We start from the raw sequence: 21,054 nt of genomic DNA on the forward strand, positions 1-21,054 counted from the left end.
ATTCTTGTCTTTTAATGGAGTAATAACACCTACTGCACGAAACTGGTGAAAAGATTGAATAAGATAATATGTGTAAAGGACTTAGCAGAGTGTTTGTTTGGCCTATATAGAGAGGACCCAGTAAGTGAATAAGTGATGATGATGGTGTTGATGATGATGATGATGATGATAGCTGCTGTGATCATTACCTTAGGTCATAGAAACTGGAAGGTGGACCTTTTTTTACTCCTAATGAGGAAAAAGCATTCAAGAGAAGCTTACTCAGGACAATCTGGCATCTTAGCGGATATGCTATGGTTTATTGCCAGGAAGCCAGAGGGCATGGATTGGAATTCTCAAAATGAATGCCAGGCTTCCAGTCCCTTCTGGAAGGCTCTATGGAGCTAAGGATGGCTTTGTGGCTATAGTAACAAAAGGTGATCTCCTATGCCTGTACTCTGACCCTAGTAATCACAGCTATAATCAGAATAAAGGCACCATTTATTGCCTTCCTTCTACATGCAAGGACTTTATTAACATTATTTTTAATCACTGTAAAAAATGCAATCTGCAAGCTAAGTAAATTATCCCAATTTACAATTGTAAAAAAAGTCATCTAGCCAGTGGGTAGCAGAACCAAGGATTCCAGTGGGGTCTTCTGACTGCTAAGCCTGAGATTTCACCATTGTTTTCTGGCACACATTAGCACCTTAGCGCCATCTCAAACTTTACCCTTAACAAAGGTCTCTAAAAACAGTTATAAAGAAACATTTTTGAGAATATATTTTTTTTCTCAACTTGAGTTGTGTTTCTCTTCCTCCCCTACAGAGTACAAAATTATCAGAATCCACACATATACACACTTGTGAAACTATGGTGCGAGTCACTACTCTGAGTGGTGTTACATGTAGTTTGGCTGCAAGAAAATGAAACTGCATCAGGAGATGGTTCCTAAGACCAGTATTTTTATTTTTTATTTTTTGTATAAAAGCAGATGCCAGCAAAAGAGTGAATCCAAAAAATAGAAGTCTCTCAACCACAGATAGTAAATACGTATAATATTAGTTTAGGGTTCTAAAGAGTTTGCTCAGGGTTGGTCACACAACAGGTCAGTAATGAAATTGGAATTCACCCTTTGGATATTCTTTCCAGACCTTTTTCTTGACTCCTCAACAGCTTCTCAGGTTTGGGGTTGTAGCACAGAGAATAACAGAGCAACTTTTTAAGAAAAACGGATTGTGGGGGAAAGTGGTTAATACACTCCAGGAATGTGTTAACTGAAGAGGGTATCTAATTTTTGAGCCCTTTTAGAGGTTGCGCATATCCCCAGATCTGTATATCATGTGCATAAACAGTGTATTTAGCTCCAGGCCACCGCTCAACCCTGAGCATCTGCTACACTGGGCATGTTGCAAGGACCAATGAAGGGGCAGGTGGAGATGTAGCGAGATGTCTCTGGTGGCCACCCTCTTTTTCTTTCCTGGTCCTCTTACTCCTTTTGATAAACCTACTAGCCCCCTGGCAGCCTCTGAAATCCTGTTGGTATGTTTTGTTACTGAACAGTTTTTACTGACATGAAAACTATATTTTATAAAATTCTATAAAAACTTACCTGCTAAGAGTAATCACCTACATCTTAAGCTCATTCCACTGTATAAAGTATCCACAAATGCGTTATTTTATTTTTCTTGTTCACTCTGCCAGGTGGACCAAAAATGGGGGTTATCCACATTTTACTACCATTATAAAAACAGGGTTGGAGAAGTGTTTTAAAAGACTTGCCCAGAGTCACATAAGCTACTCATCAGTGGAGTCACATCAAACTTAGATCTTCTGAGACCCAACAGGGCATTCATCACTGAGATGTATTTCCTCAGAGAATATTTTCACTTCTAGAGAAGAAGCCTGAGAAGATTGAAAAGTGCTTCATGTAAAGACTCCGGTTCGGTCATGGAATTTCAGACTTCATGGCAGAAATTAGGCAGAGACAGACTGGGTGGGGGGTGGGGGTGGGAGGGAGTCACCTCTTGCTTCATACCAGCGAAGCCTAAAACTTTAATGATAGAAGGTCATCGGAAGCATTCCCTCCCCAAGGTCTTATCCCACAATAAACGTCTGAGAAATGTCTATCTTTGGAAAGAACAAAATACATTTTTGTTGGTGTCAAGGTTAAACAAAAATCAATGTCAAGCCAAAAATACTCAGTATTTCTTCCACTTACCATGTTCTAGAGCCTCTTTATTAGAGGATTTAAAGTTCTGAAATAGATGTTAACCACCTAAATATATGCAATAAAATTTATGGGAAATTTCATAAGCAACTAACATGAAACACTGACATTAGCTACTGGTCATATGTTTGTTGTGCATCTGTTGGTTCACAAACTCAGGAATTTCCTGGGTGAAATCTGTAACTGGCCCTGATCCACAGAGGGCATGGAGATACTAAAGAAAAAGGAGGCCACTCCAGATTGGTAGGTAGCAGTTTTTTTTTTGTTTTTTTTAATTTAATTTAATTTTATTTTATTTTATTTATTTGTCAGAGAGAGAGAGGGGCAGAGAGCAAGCACAGGCAGACAGAATGGCAGGCAGAGGCAGAGGGAGAAGCAGGCTCCCTGCCGAGCAAGGAGCCCGATGTGGGACTCGATCCCAGGACACTGGGATCATGACCCGAGCCGAAGGCAGCTGCCCAACCAACCGAGCCACCAATAAGCAAGGGAACTTACATGCAAGTCTTGTCTTCAGCAGCCACAGATCAGTAGATCTCTACACCTGCCCTGTACAGTCTTAATATAGAATTTATATAGAGACCTTAACTGTGGTCTGTTCGTAGGGTCTCAACAATACCTTACTCTCTCTAAGACTGTGTCCTTGGAACAGCTCCTAGTGGGGGAGTGGTGGGTGGATCGCACATTCTAAGTACAGAGGAGGGGGGTGAGGAATCTCCAGTTGTCGGGGTCCAGTTCTGAGGTCAACCAGCAGTCATGTCCTTTCAATGACCTCTTCCAACAACATCATGTTGGCTGTGGATCCCTTAGAAGATTTGGTTGTATAACATTTCTTAGATTCTTTGGAAAATGAGGGCCAGTCCTATAAATACTCTCAAGTGGATGTGATACCATAGTCCTTACGGAGCAAACAACTTGTGTACCTTGAGGAGGGAAAGGTGACATAACCATAATTGCCAGTTATATAAAGTTAATAATGTAAGAGATAACGTTGTTAATAATTGTTTTCGTTTTTCATTTGGCTCAAGAGACTTTGTAATTGCTTGTAGAAGCATTTTTATGAAGCCTGCTTTAAAATTCTTGTCAGGTAATTCTAATATTCAATTACTCTCAGTGTCGGTGGCTGACGATTGTCTTTACTCATTTAAGTTGTGATTTTCCTGGTTCTTGGTATGATGAATGGTTTTTTTAATGTACTCTGGCCATTTTGTATATTATTTTATGAGACTTTGGATCCTATTTAATCTCTTTTTCTTTTTCTGGTAGGTAGTCTCCCTGTCGAGATGTAGCTTGAGGGCTGGATGGGTGTATATGTCTAGCTTCCTGATGGGCTCTGCCAGTAGCAGAAGTAGAAGGATGACTCACACTGCTTCCTTGCAGGAGCATAGGGTGGGAGTTCAGCTCCCCATTTAGTCCTACTGACACCTTCCTGGAGAAAGCAGGGCATCAGTGTGTACTACCTCATTTGCTTCTGTGTGGTATGGTAACATTGTACCCTGCTGTCCCCGGGAGGTAGGGGGGTTGCGGTGGGCAGCTGGCTGACTCACCTGCTTTTTGCTGCCAAGTGGGGCAGACACTGGGCATCCTTGACTTCAAGGGAAGGGAAGGGGGGATAAGTGGTGAGTGCTAACTAACCTCTGCCAACCTCCCCCCACCCCATGCTTCCTCTCACTGCCTCATGGATAACACGTGGGCATAGAGGTTCAGCTCTCCACCGGGGTCCACAGACACAGGAGTGGTGCGGTACTAAATTCACTACCCAGCAGGGGTGGGGGCCTTTGCATGTCACTGGACCTCACTGGAGAATCTGTGCGCGCCCAGTTACCGATGTGGGGAGAGTGGGGTGGAGGTGGCAGATCAGCTCCCTACTCAGCCCTCCTAAAACCACGGGGGTGGGAGAAACGCAGTTTTTCTTTTCCAGTTTCCCAGAGGGAGGCAGTATTGCCAAAAAGGTTTTCTGCTGATAGGCTACTATTTTCCTACTCTTTTGGCTAGGGAAAAATAGGCTTTTCTTAGAGTTTTTTGGGGTGTGTGTGTGTGTGTGGATAGTTTTTGTTTTATTTTGTTTCGTTTTTGGTCTGTGCATGTTGATGGTTGGTGGTTTCTAGTTAGGCTTCTACAGCACCATGTCTGGGATATATGGGGGAGGGGTGGTGCCATGTGGTTCCTCAAGGCCTGAGATTCCCAGGCAGGCTGTCTTACTCCCACCTTTCAGAGTCTTTCAGCTTGTTTGTGGTGTTAGGTTCATGAATTCTTACCTGCGAAAGAGAGGACCTCTGCTTGTGTAAAAGGGAGAACTGGGGCTACTCCATCTTAGAACTAGAGTTCCTGGAACCATTTTTAAAAGAACTCTATGACATTCAGTTTGGTCACAATATTTGCATGACCTTGCCAAAGGAGTCCTGTGTGTATGTGGGGTGGGGGCAGCGCTCACAAATGCAAATTTGAATTACTGAAATTTTCCTTCTTCCAATACTCATTATATTTTGCCTTCCTTTCATACACACACACACACACACACGCACGCACACATATTTTGCGTTGTTGTTAATCAATTTATCATGCAAGTTTACCTGCACTTTTGCTTCAACTCTAAGGTCATTCTAAATCTTGCCCTGTGATTCCGTGCCTTTGGTTGGATGTGAAAGTCAAGGGTATTAACTCGTGTCACCAAGTAATCCCAAGTATCTACCCATTATTTTACATCTGTTTGATCGTGTTGTCTGGTATTGTAATTTATCTTAGTGGTGCAGGGAGCTTTAGCTCAGAACTCTTGACTATTCATCTTTGTATCTGTAGCACCTGGTCTCAGTAGCTGAGACTTCACAGGTTCTCAGTGACTAGTTGTTGAAACAGTGCCCATGTAAGCATATCATCCATTCACTCCTCTCCCTCTAAGGAAACCTTTCTTTGCACATCCTAATTTGCAGCTTCTTAATGTATTTGAGAGTGAAAAGTATGGCCTACGTGATGTTAAATTGTCCCACTGTGTAATCTTGGGTAGTTCAATACTTCAGTTATCTGTTGCTGTGTAATAATTGCAGTGTAATAAGCTTAGTAGCTTAAAACAACAACAATTTTGCAATTTGAGTAGGGCTTGATGGAGACAGCTCATCTCTGTTCCATGTGCCATTGGCTGGAGTGTTTTGACTTACTCTGGAGAATATACTTCCAAGATGGTGCAGACACATAACTAGCAAGTGAATGCTGACTGTTTGCAGGGAGCTCAACCGAAACTGCTAACCAGAGGTCTTGATTATTCTCCATGTGGTTACTTCAGCTTCCTTACAACATGGTGGCTGGATTTCAAGAGGTAGAAGCTGCCAGTCCTACTTAGTCCGTGGCTTGAAAGGCTCATAATATTTCCTTCTTTGCATTTTATTGGGCAAATCAGTCTTAGACCCAGCATAGAGTCAAGGGGGTAGGGAATAGAAACTCTACTACTTTATAGGAGTTGTAGCTTGTATGTAGAGGGAGGAGCTGAATTATTTGGGGCCATCTTTGGAGAATAACTTTAATTCTCAGCTTTCATCTTTATGTGTAGAATGTCAAATGGGCATAAGAAAACATACATCAGAGAGTTGCTATGAAAATTATAAGAGAAAATGTATGTGTCAAGTTTAGAGTGATTACCAGCACATAGTAAGAAGTAAATACGTTTTAGTTACTTTAGCTGATTTTTCTTGATAGGAGAATGGAGAATTGCAACAAAACATACCTTTCCTCCATGGGGATTATGACCTCTTCTCATAAGGTCCAGTTAGACGATTTTAATATTTCCTTTGACAACTTCAGTTAATACATTCTCTTTGATCTGCTGCTTCCTTTTAAACAACTGATTGAGATTAAAAAAGAGAGAGAGACCTCAAATCAGTAGCCATCAAGTGAAAGGAATAACCCACAGTTTTGTTGTCTAATGACTTTTGGTGTCTTTGTTGGAACCCTTTTTATTTTTACACTCACTTGTGGGTATTTTTGTTCTTGATATCATTTTTCATTTCCTCTATATGGCACTTTGAAAAAGTAGTCCTCTTGAGATATAATGAAGGATACTGGAATGACAAGCCCTGGGAAGCTACTCTTGTGTCCTCTCTTTGGAAGCACTCATGTGCAGAGTTAATCCTTCAGAAAAGTTATACATCATCAGAGGTCATCAGCTGGATAAAATCCTAAGTATAACCAGATCACTTCCAAGTCAAGTCATCTCTGCATTTTAGCAATTCTGACAAAGTAAATTCTTGTTACTACAGGTAGGGATTAGTGCAATGTGCTAATATAATTACATAAATTCATTATTTTGGCAGTTGAAATGTTCTCCAGGTCAAAGTGCCTGGTGCCTTTGTAACTATCTTGATTTTCTATAAAAAGATCTATCAAGTTTGTGCTAGGTTCTTTTTTTTAAAAAAGATTTATTTTATTTATCTGACAGACAGACATCACAAGTAGGCAGAGAGGCAGGCGGAGAGAGGAAAGGAAGCAGGCCCCCCACCGAGCAGAGAGCCCAAAGTGGGGCTTGATCCCAGGACCCCAGACCACGACCTGAGCTGAAGGCAAAGGCTTTAACCCACTGAGCCACCCAGGCGCCCCTGTGTTAGGTTCTAATAGCACTGCTAGTCTCATTCTTTTGATTCTGTATGTGTCCATACCTGTAATTTTTCCAAGTGATTAAGACTACAAGTTATTTCTCCTACAGTTGACATATGTGATTATTCATCTCTTTAGTTCTTTTAACAGCCACAGTTTATTAATGATCATTTACCATGCAGTAATAAACTCTGTATCATTTAGTCCTTCCGGAATTTTCTGATCCTTGATTACAGTGTAACATATTGCCTGATTAATTGCTCATCATTGGTGTTTTCAGCTTCTGTGTATACTAGTTAAAGTTATTTCTTCCCTTTTTGGCTTTACTATTCCCTGAAGACTTTCATTATCAACAGCCTTATTAATTGTCTTCAACTTCTCTCACTTCCTTCTTGTATTCCCTATTAGCACAGAACATACACTGACTCCTAGTAATGGTTACCATCCAGTCTAGCATAGTGGTTCTTAGATTTTCATGTGCCTTAGGAGCACCTGGACGCCTTGTTAAAACACAGATAGCTGGATTCCTTTCCCAGAGTAGGTCTGGTATGGCCAGAGATTTTGTTTTTCTAACAAGTTCCCAGGGCTGCCCATGCTGCCTGTCCAGGACCAAGCTTTGAGAACCACTAGCATAGCAGATTAGCATGGTGGTTATGAGCCTGGGTCCTAGATTCAGCTGATACAAGTTCAGACCATAGTTCTGCCACTTAACTTTCCCAACCGTGTCACCTTGGGAAAGATAAGGTTTTATAGCTTAAACTTTAGTTTCTACATTAGTAAAATCAGAAGAGGGCGAAATTCTAGACTCTTTGTAAGAATGAGATGAATTAATCTATATAAAGCACTTAGTATAGCAGCAAGATGTGAATGCTCAAGAAATGTAAGTATTGGTATTTTTTATAAGTGTGAGGAATTAATATTCGAGCTTAATTATCAAAGTTAAGAAAATGTGTTTCTTTTCACAAACTGGCCATTTTTCTTTGGCTCTTGATTTTCTATACTGCTGAGTTAGAAATGGTATTTTTTTTTTTTTTTTTAGGATTGGCCATGTGGACAGAAAGATGCAGTAGAGAGATCATGAGATTTGGAATCAGGAAAACGCCTGGGTTCTAGTCTAGACTCTGCTATTCCTGGCTTTGTGACTCACAGCAATTTGCTTCATCTCTCCGATCCAAGTTTCCTGTAAATATCTTCTAAAGTAGTGACATAAATGGTAAGGATTGTTACATGGTTCAAATGAGCTAGAGTATTTGGTAAATTTTATTTTTTATTTTAATGTTCCATACAAGTAGTTGTTATTGTTATATTTGTTGAGCATAAGGGTCTAGAGCAATGTTTTATTCACTTATTCATTATTGTTGTGAGAAATCATGCTTCTGTGGAGGGACAATTATGGGGAAAAAACCTTTTCTATTAGCATTATTTTGAGGTGTAGAAACTCTAACCAGGAATTGCTGAACACTTGCTTGGATGTGTGGATGTGTTATTTTCTTTCCTCCCCCTCCCCCCAAGATTTATTTATTTATCTATTTGACACAGAGAGAGAGAGAGAGGTGCAGCGAGAAAGGGAACACAACTGGGGGGTGGTGGAAGAGGGGAAAATGGGTTTTCTGCTAAGCAGGGAGCCTGATGTGGGGGCTTGATCCCAGGACCCAGGGATCACGACTTGAGCTGAAGGCAGACGTTGAACAACTGAGCCACCCAGGCTACCCTGGCTGTGTTATTTTCTATTCATGATCTAATTAGATGTCCTTCTTATTGACTGAAATGCTGGCTCATCTTCCAGACTTTTTACCTGGAGGGAATTAACATCCAAATGGCCATATTTTAAAATGATGCTGAGGGAAAGAGAAACAATTATGTTATATCTGATAATGATTGGAAAAAAGCACACTTAAGAAAACTTTGTTCTCATAGTGTGAGTTGCCGAGTTTTTATAGTAGATTTTAGACAAAAATCAGGGACTTCTTTTTAGTTGATACTACAGGGTTCTTTCAGAAGAGGAAAGAAATTCCATTTAACCAAAAGTCTTAAATGTTTGAAGATACCAAAATGAACCACTCATGTTTCATGCTTTTGATGCATTTTTCTCTTGAAAGAAGCAGAATGACATACAAAAAGTCACTACATATGTCCCAAAGAAGGCTGAGTCGGAGAGCTGAGGGAGAGAGATTGTTTCTGGCTGGGGGATCAGCATCCTCCTGTTCTCAGGCCATGTGCTGAGCCACAGTAAGCCGGTGGTGTGTCTGAGTATCATAAGGAGCCTGAATAGGACTCTGTGAGCCCAATTTATTGACCTTCACAAAGGATTATATTTAAACCATCTCATACAGATGAGACTCTATCCTCCATTGTGGGAAGAAATCCTTCCCTTGAAGGAAATTCTATAACCTTCCTTATTAACTCATTTCAGTATTTACCATCCTTTGCTTCCTGCAGAGAAACCTATTTCAGCTGCCACAGGAACATCAGGATTTATCCACTCTGGATTTGCTGAACACAGACATCTTTATGTAGCCAACCATCATAATATCTCCGGGGCCCCCATGTCTCTGCTTCATCAGTTGATTACACAATTAAATAGTTCTGGGAATCAGGATATCATCACGAGCAAGACCACTGAGAGTCAGGCAGTTCTGGATTAGAGTCTTAGCTCCTTCCTTCTCTTGTTCCTATGACCTTGGGAAAAGTTACATAAAACCTGTGAGTCTCAGTTTTCTTACCCAGACAATGAGAGTTATAAGCATATAACAAACCTACCTCTTAGGGGTGTTGTGAAGGGGGAAAAGAATGTTTTAAGTCAAGCTATATGAAATCATTAATATATGACCATTTAGACCAACAAAATAGCAATTTTACATGGTTCATAGTAATACATGACTTAGCAAAAGGACCTGAATTCTAACAAAGATTTAATGTTAATAACAATTTTTAGAAACAAGAGAAAAAACTTTAATATATTATCATTAACATAATACATTTAATGTTAATATAGTTTATAGGTAACATATGTTACAATATTATTATTACTATTATTATTATTATATTATCATTATTATTGTGATGGTGTGCAGTATCCAGTCTAGGTGCTAGAGGATATTCCTGCAAACAAGCCATTATGCAATCGTGAGAACACTGATTTTTGGAGCTGTGTGTGATGCCATAAACGTGTGGAAGGTAGAATATCCAGACCAGTCTGCAAAGGTCAGGGAATGTGCCTGAAAGGCAGTAGTGTCTGAACTGGGTTTTCTAGGGTCAGTTGGAGACTTCTAGATAGACAAACTGATGGAGGAATATCAAGCAGAGGAAGGATCATGAGTCTAACCCACAGAGGTAGGAAGGGATATGGGACATTTGGTGGCCTGCAGGGATTCTGTGCAGCAAGAACATAAACTTGGACTTGGGTGTGGAAGGAATTGAGAGTAGAGAGGAAAAAGAAATGGCTTGAAAGAAAGGTAGTTCTGTTTGTTTGTTTGTTTGTTTGTTTGTTTTAAGATTTTTATTTGAGAAAGAGAGGGAAAGCACAGAGGGAGAATGAGAAAGAGAGGTAGAAGAAGCTCCCTGCTGAGCAGGGAGGCCCCTGTGGTACTTGATTCCAGGACCCTGAGATCATGACCTGAGGCAAAGGCTTACACTTAATCGACTGAGCCACCTAGGTGCCATAAGAAAGGTAGGTTTTACTGGGTAAATTCATGACTGGCTTTTTGGGTTTGGAAGGTTCTTCTGGAGGTTTTGTAGAGCATGACGGGCATGGAGCAAGTGTGGAGACAGAGGGATGTGAAGCAAAGCTATTGAGAATCAATGTCAGCTGAAGGCAGGGCAATAGCAGCGTACTTGAGAGCAGTTGATGGAAATGACTGATGGTTTCAGAGTCCTAGTGATGGCCGGGCTCAGACAAGAGGTTGATGTACGTGGACTCATGGGTATGTGGCTTGGGTCCTGGTGGATGGTCCACTGTTCCCTGAGGTACAGGAGATTGGAGGAATGGGAGGAGGAACCTGGGACATGCAGACAGGGTGAGAGAGAGCTGAGGAAATAATGAGTTGGGTTTGAGCAACCTTGCTGTGGTCTAAGTGTTTGTGTCTCTCCAAAATTCATATGCTGAAGCCCTAATCCCCATGTGATGGTACTTAGAAGTGGGGGCTTTGGGGAGGGAATCGAGTGTAGATGAGGCCACGAGTGTAGAGCCCTCGTGATGTGATTGTACCCCTCCAAGGAAGAGGATGCCAGATCTGCCTCTCTGCCTGTGAGGACCCCGCAAGGAAGCATTGCATGCAAGAGGACCTCACATCTCTAGAACCATAAGAAATGTGTGTTTAGAGCTAGACATGGCAACATTTATAGAGTGGCAAACACAGCTTCTGCCCTCCTTTTGTTATGGAGAGAAGTAAGGGGTCTGCTTTTCTGACCACCAAGATAAGAATATATGGGAATCATCTCTGCTTTTCCAGGTGAGAATAGTTCTGGCCATTGTCAAGTGGTTGAAAGTGTTTTGTAATGACTTTGTAAAGCTTCGATTTTAGAATATTCCCCGCCTTTGGGAGAATCTCCTGAGTCAGGCTTATTAAGAGCCTAAGGGGCTTGAGCAGATCTAGGAGAGTTAGCCATGGAAGACTTGCCCATTCCTAGAATTCATGTTGATCAGTAATATTGGTTCTGAAAATAGCTGACAGCTAAAAATATCTTTCAGAGAGAGAAAAATTTATAGGCTCATCAGGAAGGGAAAATGCGAGAAAAGGAAAATGCCACGTTTTTCTTGAGCTTTCTAATGGCATCAGCTAATATAAATCACGGATGAGTGTGGGAATAGGAAAAAGGCATGGCTGCTTGAGTCTTTTCAAAGAACAATCTCCCTGAGTCATATTGACTGATTACTATGTGTAATGAAAGATAGGAATGTCACTGATGATGGAGTTTCCAAGCCTGCCTAAGTGGGGAAAATGTTGGTGTTATTGATGAAGGAGAGGAATTTAGCATGCTGAGCCCAGTGTGGATGGAAGGAAAAGGACAAGCTCAGTTTGGCAAGTGTTCATTTGAGGGAAGAAAATGGAACAGCCAAGCAGGAGCGTTCAGCAGGAATCAAAGACAACACAGCAGGGGCTGGAGTGAGAGAACAAGGTGGAAGGTAGAGATTGGGGTGTCATTTGTATGGACATTATCCAAGAAGCAGACAGACCATTTGTAGCACAAGAAAGAACTCCACACCCAGGTTGAAATTTCAGAAATGCTCAGCATTCAGAGTTAGGGGACAGGAAGAAGAAGTGAAGGTGGAGATCAAGCAAGGGGGTAGAATAGCTTATCTTGGAAGTGGGTAGAGGCCATGTCAAGGTTTCAAGACAAGTGAGCAATATATTCTTGAGCTTCATTTTAAGAAATATGTTGGTAAAGGAGGAGCAATAAGATGGTAGCTAGAACTGACACCAAAATCATACTGAGATTTTCTTTCAAGGTGAAGGAGAAACACACAGGTTGAGTTGAAGTCTATGGGGAGGGAAAGTTTGAAGATGCCAGGGAGAGGAAATATATATAACGACCGTATCTCTCAGATGGGATCTAGCTTTAGAGAAAAAAGGAGGATACAGATTCCTTTGAGCTGAAAGGACAGAGGGTTAGTAAAAATGAGGGTTGAAATAAATTTTTTTAAATGACAGTGTTAGTGGGGCCACCTGGGAGGCTCAGTAGTTGAAGTGCCTTAACGCTTGATTTCAGCTCAGGTCATGATCTCAGGGTCGTGGAATCAAGCCCCACATTGAGCTCCATACTGTGGGGAGTCTGCTTGAGAGTTTCTTTCTCCTTCTGCCCCTCCCCCGTCAAATAAATAAATAAATCCTTAAAAAGTAAATAAATGGAGATGTTAGGATAAAGAAGGAAGTCTTTGGAGTTGCTCACTAAAAATGAAATGGGGAGTTATTTATCAAGTAAGAATGCAGATCTCAGAAGAATCAAGAGATTTTGAAGTAGCTGTTGGTAGACATGTGAAGTTATCATCCCCAAAATGAGGAAAGAGCTTAGAGCTAAGTTCTAAGTGGTGAATGCTGAATTTGAGTAGCAATCACAAAATATTTGTTCAGTTCCTTCTGTGTGCCAGGCACATGTACTTGAAGCCAGAGTTCAGGTTTGCCTCTCTCATTAGCAGTTCTCTGGGACCAAGGCTCAGGGATACAGAGAGTGGAGGGAGAGGAGTTTTAGAGCGCAGGAGAGGACCACACTGAAGAACACGCCAAACAGGCAGCCAGAGAGCCATGCCATTCAGAAAGCACTGTTCCCGAGTCTGATAGTTGTTCTTATTTCATGCTGACTGAACTTACCACCTTCAGCATTCCTCAGAAATTACATCTGGGTATTCATAAACTCGAGTCAGGAAAAAGGAATAGTTCTCAGAAAGGGGGAAGAGAATTCTTGGAAAAATAAATACATGGATAATTTTTATTATTTTTTAAAGGTTTTATTTATTCATTCATGAAAGAGTGAAAGGCAGAGACAGAGGGCGATGCAGGCTCTCCTCTGAGCAGGGGGCCCAATGGGGAGCTCCATCTCAGGAGCCCAGGATCACGACCTGAGCTGAAGGCAGAGCCACCCGGGCGCCATAAGTGAATAAATTTTAATAGGTAGCTTTGATCTCCTCAGCAGTTTTTTGATTCACTAGGTATGGGTTTCTTTGTATTTATCCAAAACATTCATGAATCAGCAGAATGGTAAGTTGTACATGGTGTTTACACAGCGGGATACTATACAACAAGGAAAATGAACCCATTGTAGTTATACACAATGTAGTATAATGTGTATACATTGTGTGTATACACAACAGCATGGGTGAAGCTCACAAACGGAATGTTGAGGGAAGGTGCCTGCATGGCTTAGTGGGTTGGGCCACTGCCTTAGGCTCAGGTCATGGTCCCAGAGTCCCGGGATTGAGTCCCGCACTGGGCTCCCAGCTCTGTGGGGAGTCTGCTTCTCCCTCTGACCTTCTCCCCTCTCATGCTGTCTCTCAAATAAATGAATAAAATCGTTAAAAAAAAAAAAAAAAGAATGTTGAGGGAAAGAAGACTTACACAAAAGAATTTATACAAATTTCTTTTCATTTAGAAAGTTAAGCTGTGATGTTAGAAGTCAGGGAAGCTTCACTTTTGACTCAGGCGAGAGAGTACTGAGGGCTGGTAATGTTCTATATTTGATCGAGGTGGTTTCCCTTGGGTGTGTGTCCTTGTGCTAATTCATTAAGCCGTATACTTCTAAGTTGTGTGCTTTCTTTGGTGTGTTAAACTTAAATAAAAAGCTTTTCCTACAAAAATGGTTGTTACCAATGGGAAAGAAAAAGAAACCCATTTGAGTTTAGTGTGAAGAAAGCAAGTTGAGCATCTATTGAATATCACCGGTAGGATGGTCCATCCCTTATGTTACAGGCTAAGAAACCAATATCTAGATCTATTAAATACCTGATTCTAGGTCTCAGAGAGAATTCATAAAAGATTTAGAATTGAAGGCTGTTCTTGAATTCCAAATCAAAACCCAGAGCTTTCCACCAGTCCGTCATATATAAACATAATATGCATAAATTCTTCTAGCTCTGCGACCAAAGACTGCTTTCATCCATTCATTCATGTGACATCTATTATGAGCCAGCCCTTATGCTAGGCTTGGGGGTCTGGTGGCTTTCACCCTGCAGCCCAGTGAGTACTGTAATGCAAGATAAAACAGACGCTGAGGAGCACGTGTAGGGAGCTGCAAGATCCTAGGTGGATCAGGTGTCATCCTAGGGGTGTGTCCGTGTGCAGACTAGATATTCCGAGAGGCACATGTTTGGTGGTGAGGGGGGTGAACTGGTGTAATACTTTGGAATTACAATTTTGGAACTGAAACCTTGGGCCTGCCATCTAACTGCAAGGCAGTACGACCAAGCTAGATGACTTCAGGTTGGTCCCATAATCTCTCTGTGCTTCAGTTCTCTCAGCTGTCTAATGGGGTTCAGTTACAGGAGTTGATATATATAAATGCTTCGGAAGGTGCTGGGCACAGACAGCGTGTACCAAGGAGGAAAGGGAGCTCAGCGGCAAAGTCCACCCTAGCGGATAGGAGTGTTTTATTACTGAAATTGTTTGGAATTGCCAACATATGGTAGTCAGAAAAAGCAGACTCGTTTTTTGGCTTTATCATTGTTTTTAAAATCTCTATCAACCAGGCAACTCCTTATTGCTTGGATCTGAAGCAGCTCCTCCCACTACCCCACCCTCTACCGTATGTTATGGAAGGCCACAGAGGAATTCCCCAGAATTGGGTGGGGTGGAGGCCAACTTGGGTAGGAGGCCTTCCTGACAGAGGAACTTCACTTGCAAAGGCAAGAGATGGTGTTCATTAGGACTATCAGTTAATACTCAAGCCAGGAAGAGGACAGGGAGAGTAGTCCCATCATTGGAAAGGAAAGAAAATCATTGTGAATCTTTGACAGGTGTCATTGAAGGCCACTCACCATTTCACATGAGATCCTTCTGCCTTCAGTTCAACATTTTCCTCACTCCTGGGCATTGTACATGGTTGCCTTTCGAGAGTCAAGGATGGCTTGAAGATATTCGCCTTTGAGAGTGTAATTCTGCCAACAAGCTATTCTTGTGCAGTGCTTCTTATCATACCAATGTGAGAGCCTACTTTGATGATAAGAATTATCAACTGCTTTGTCTTCTAGAGGGTTCTTAATGCCAACAGTCTGCACTTCTCAGAGTGCAATTAAATACAGGGAGGGACAAAGCCCAGTTAAATAATTCATAAAAGCACAACCACAGAAAGAAAAATTGAGCTTGGTTTTTCCGTCAGTCAGTTACTGGGCCACTACCAAGGTAAGGGACTCCCTTACGCTGAGACGGTCACACCATCATAGGAGTCCACATCAGAAATACAAGACATCTTACTGAAGAGTCCCAGGAGGACTGGCTTCACCTGCTTGGGCTGCTATCACAAAACACCATGGACTGTAATAAATAAGGAATCACCTCATACGTGTTAAAATGGCTGTGACCAGTTAAAGAAGAAATAAATACTGGGGAGAATGTGGAGACAAACAAGGCCTTGTGCACTGTTGGCGAGGATGTAAATTGGTGTGGCCACTGTGGAAAACAGTAGAGACATTTCTCAAGAAATTAAAATGAGACATAGCACATGATCCGGTAATTCTACTTCTGGGTATACATCCAACAGAAATGAAAACAGGATTTAGAAGAAATAACTGCACTCCCAAGTTGTCTGCAGCATTATTCATTATAGCTAAAATAGGGAAACAGCCCAATATATGAAAATATTATGTAGCCATGAGAAAGAAGTACCTTCTGCCATTTGTGAGAATGTGGATGGACTTTGAAGGCATTAGGATAAATGAAATAAATCGGAGAGGTAAAGACAAATACTGTGTGATAGCACTTCTATGTGGAAGATTAAAAAAAGCTGAACTTATAGAAACAGACACTAGAATTGCATTACCAGGGACTGGGGTGGGGGAAAAGGGGAAGGGGAGATGTTGGTCAAAAATTACAAACTTCCAGTTATATGATGAGTACGTTCTGGAATCTAAAGTACAGCATAGTGATTATAGGCAATAATACTGTATTATTTACTTGAAAGTTGCTAAAATAGTAGATCTTAAATATTCTCACTGCAAAAAAGAAATGATAATTAGGTGACATGATGCAGGTGTTAGTGAATGCTATGGTGGTAATTATTTTGCAGTATAGAAGCATATCAAATCAACACATCATACACCACACACTTACACAATGCTGGATGTCAATTATATCTCAGTAGAGGTGGAAAAAGATGTAGGATTTTGATAAAATTGGTTATTACTTTGACATATTGATAAGAGAAGTTGCAGAGAACACTGTTATTCCAAATAACTGGTTCATAGCTCCCAAATCAAGTGGAACTTTTCATAACATCTAGAACATCTGGAAAGGAAGCACACTCCCATTTGCATAATGTCATCGCTTTCTTTCTGAAAAGCACCCCTGTTCTCCAGGGATATTATTGAAGGTGGGATATTATTGCATATGCTGTTTTGGAGGTGGGATATTACTGCAGTGGGGGCTGCTATTTGAGGATAGCATGAAATCTTGGCAAGTGTGAGAAGAGATTTTTGTCTTTAAAAGGTTGTGTCAAAATACCTTTTCTGGTCTGGGCTTTGACCATTGTCTTGCCATCTTCTGTGGTCCTGGCAGGCACTGTGATGCCTCCCCACCTACCTGAGGCTTTATGAGTCCAACAGCTCTCAGTCCTTATCTTTGTTACCTCCGTCCCCAGGGAGGCCACAACAGTGTTTTATTTTTATGGTAGAGATTCTTAGAACACTTAATCTTTGGAACAACCCCAACACCATGGGTATTACTAAGACCGGTTTTCACACTGAAGGAACAGACTCAGACGTTACACAACTTGGCCAGGGTCTTGCTGCCAGGAAATGATGAACTTGGGATTTAAACCTCCATCGATCGATCAGCTACCAAAGCTTATACATGCTGTTAGGTGGCAGCATTCAGCAGTATCCCTATTTGGGGAGATTGCGTTCTCTGTTTCTAATCTGTTATTGATTAGCTTAAATTGTTGGAAACCTATTTCAGATACTGAACTAAAATCTGTTTCTTTTTATTTCTGTATAAAATTGCCCTGTAAGAGCTATCCAGAATGTCCACTTTTTTTTCTTTTTTTTTTTTTTTTTAAATTTTCCTCCTGACAGTCACTTTCAAATACTTGAATGAAGCTCTCAAATATATTTAGGGACGGATTCATAAAGAGATGGAGTCTGAAGAAGAGCCATAGCATTTGAATTGATGGAAATGAAAGAAACAGACATTATAGGTAATCAACTGAGATAACAATAGAATGATTTGTTGAGGGCTTATTGTGTCCAGTATTATGCTAATCACTGGCTATATGTTATCCCAGGTCATCCTCAGGCTGATTGTGCAGAAGGTGGATGGTATAGTGATTTTATAGATGCAAAAGCATACTCAAGAAATGTGCAGTGTTCTGGGGCACCTGGGTGGCTCGGTTCATAAGCATCTGCCTTGGGCTCAGGTCATAATCCCTGAGTCTGAGATCGAGCCCCACATCCAACTCCTTGCTCAGCACGGAGCCTGCTTCTCCCTCTCCCAGCTTCTCCCCTCCTGCTTGTTTTCTCTCTCTCTCTTTATTTAAACATAAATAAAATCTTTTAAAAAAAGAGAGAGTTGTGTGGTAATCCACTTCATCCAGGTATTAAGTGACAGAGATTTGGAACTGGACATATGTGATTCCAAAAGATACGTTTTCCTCACTAGCCTCGGCCTGGGTCTTGGCTATGTACATTAAATTACAAAAACAGTGTAATCTGTTTATAAGTCTGAATTCAGTGGAGTACAAGCCTGGGAAGGCATTCTTTTTTTTTCAGTCACAACCTTAAATACACTCTGCCAATTTGCTCCATTCTTGTCCTCTGTTAACATTTTAAGAGGATTCCATTGCATTCCATTTTAGGCCTTTTTAGTCAGGACAAAGCCCAGCGCATGTAAGTCTCAGATTCCGATTTCATTTCTTTCCTTTTGTCCAGCTCAGACCCAACATCCTAAGCCAGGTAACCTGCAGCGAAGAAGTGCATGGTGAACTCATTTAATCTTTTCCCCTGCCTCTTTCACAGGCATTTCAGGCAGGAAGCAGAGAAATGGTGGCCAAGTGACCATTAACTGATGATGTTGGAATCATCTTTGACAGCTGCTGCTTCTCTAGGTAAATCTGATCAGCTACCGATGCTGTCAGTAAGGCCAGCATCCACCAATGGGCTGGATTTCAGGAAAGGAAGGACAAAAGGGAAGCAAAATTAAGGTTTGGATGACAGGAAAGATGACATTTATGGAGATGGTCAAGCTGGAAGAAAGTAAAGATAGGCATAATCCAAGGGTAATCAGGATAGGCATAATCCAAAGGGCGTGGTTCTACATGATGACTTAAATTAGAAGGAGAGTTTTCTCTCCCTTTATGGAACTGGTGTGTTCCAGCTGTTCTAAAATGAACCCAACTGCTCGTGTTAACTGCTATTAGAAAATCAAGGATGTATCCCCACAATGAAAAAAAGAAAATTCTCAATAGACTTAATTAAAAACTTCTGGTGAAGATGGAGTTAAAATGGTGGCCAGCTTCCTAGCCCCTGTGGGATTGTTGTCCCACTTAGTGGTTTGCTTCTCCTTGCTGTGATTTTTCGACTCCTTGGTCTCCCTTCGGCTGTCAGTCCTAATCCTAATCCTTTTGGGATAGAATGTAGTGTGGTGTCTATTACTGGAGAAATGGCTGCACAATCCTAAAGCACCCCAAGTTTTATGGCTGGTTGTAGAAGATGTCACATTTGCATTCAGGTTTTTTACATGTTTGCTGCCTATCATTTCTTACCTTTGGAACATCTCTAAAAATAACAACCTACTGAGAGCACCCATGAGGGTAATTGTGACCTGTTTCCCTTTATCTTTCCATGAACAAAACTCCTCCAAGAAAATGGTCTGTCGACATGGCATCTTCTATTTCATCAGACTTTTAGTTGTCCTGAAGATTTGACATTCTCTGTGTCTGTATAACATTTATTGGTCTATTATGAGAGAGCTCTCTTTTGAACCAGTTATAAGAAAACCCAATTTGGCAAATGGTAAGTTATGTCCCTACCTCTGCCCTGTGAGTGATTTGATGTCAGGCACCACAGGAAGTTGCGGAGGTTTGGAATGTGAGCATGAACAGAAGACACCAGGAGATCGAAGAACTTAGGAACACCTTGGGAAAGAGAAGAGGCATAAGGAGGGAGGAAAGGGCTACTGGCAAAGATGAAATTACTTTAGAAATATTTCTGCACTGGTTTCTATGCGGGAAACCTATAATACCAATCCCATTGAAAAGACTGGGTCAATAGAGTTACCTCCTGAACTCTCAATTTATAGCACCAACATTTTCTCTAACTTTGTTACAGCTGAAGGCAGGAGTCATGTTGATACAAAACACTATTACAGCTCTTCTTGAAAAGAAGAAAAAGATTTTCACAAATGCTTCCCTTCTCATTTATTGTCGCTACCATTTTCCCCCAGACTACTCTCATTCTCGGCCCACATAGGAAACCAGAAGATAATCTAAAATTAAATGATGATAGCTCAGAGCTTAAAGCACTTAAAAAGAGAAGGGGGGGCACTGCATCACATCTTGACAAGGCTGGGAATGAGGGCTGGAAGATTGCTGCGGAAGCCCAGAAGAGCTGTTGACCAGTGGGCCTTTGGTACTTTGTGTGACCAGAGAGGACCTGTGAGACATTCTCCTTCCTCATGCCCTGAGATGGTGTTTGAGGTCAGAAAAGCTAGGGGAGAGTTGAGAAAGAATGGAAAGCGGGTATACATAGAGCACTAGTGAGTTAGGAAAACCAAGCTGAACACTTGATTTACTAGTTACCATGTTGTAATATAAACCTACTCAGCATTTCTTTCTGTTCCTAAAATGACATCCTCGTAGAATATGAAAACCAAATTATATATATGCACACACATTTATCTTTTACATATATATACCTATATATTTGTGTGATACAGATACATATATATACACACACACAACCTGTGTATTGCACGCTCCACATGCACATAATTCGTAATCAGTACAGGGGTTAACATGAAACACTTCTTATAGTAATGATATTAACTATTTTTATTATAGGATGTAAAGCCAGCTCTTCAGCTTGCTTTAGCTTTAGTCCTACTTGCCCATATGTGATGATATGCAAATCACAAAAAGGGCTCTCCCGTTTAGCATCTTCCATTTCTTGTCAAGGTTCTCTGACTGTTAGAATGTTAGAAGTTAAAAAAAAAAAAAAAAAAAAAAGGCATAGGTGTCAGAATCTGACAAATCAGAATTCACATGTGTGCTCTGCCACTCTCGAGCTATAAAAACTGGGACAAGTTACCTTTCTGGGTCTCAGAGTCCACATCTGGATAATGGCAGTATTTATTATTTCAACAACATGGCTGGGAAATTTAATGAGGTGAAAAGTATGTAACAGTGCTGAGCAGATTGCCTGGCATATAAGATACACTAAATCAGGGGCTGGCAAACTTATGCCCAAGACCAGATAGTAAATATTTTAGGCTTTGCAGGCCTAACTACTCAAGTTAGTCATCATAGCATGAAAGCAGCCAGAGAGAATATGTAGAAGAATGAGTATGGCCGTGTTCCAATAAAACTTTATTTAAAAAAGACATGTGGGTCACTTGGGCCTTGTGATG

The 21,054-nt window shown here is 41.1% G+C and overlaps 1 long non-coding RNA gene across 1 annotated transcript in view; it reads left to right on the top strand.

Annotated features, from left to right (window-relative positions):
* The first annotated feature begins 7,582 nt into the window (after window positions 1–7,582).
* Window positions 7,583–21,054, top strand: part of LOC116571082 — a 62,916-nt gene continuing 49,444 nt past the window's right edge. The window contains exons 1-2 of the long non-coding RNA XR_004277701.1: window positions 7,583–7,670; window positions 18,447–18,535. This is a non-coding gene — a long non-coding RNA (uncharacterized LOC116571082). The remainder of the gene's footprint in view (window positions 7,671–18,446; window positions 18,536–21,054) is intronic.

This window comes from Mustela erminea, chromosome 12 (assembly GCF_009829155.1).
Source record: "Mustela erminea isolate mMusErm1 chromosome 12, mMusErm1.Pri, whole genome shotgun sequence".
Lineage (NCBI taxonomy): Eukaryota > Metazoa > Chordata > Mammalia > Carnivora > Mustelidae > Mustela > Mustela erminea.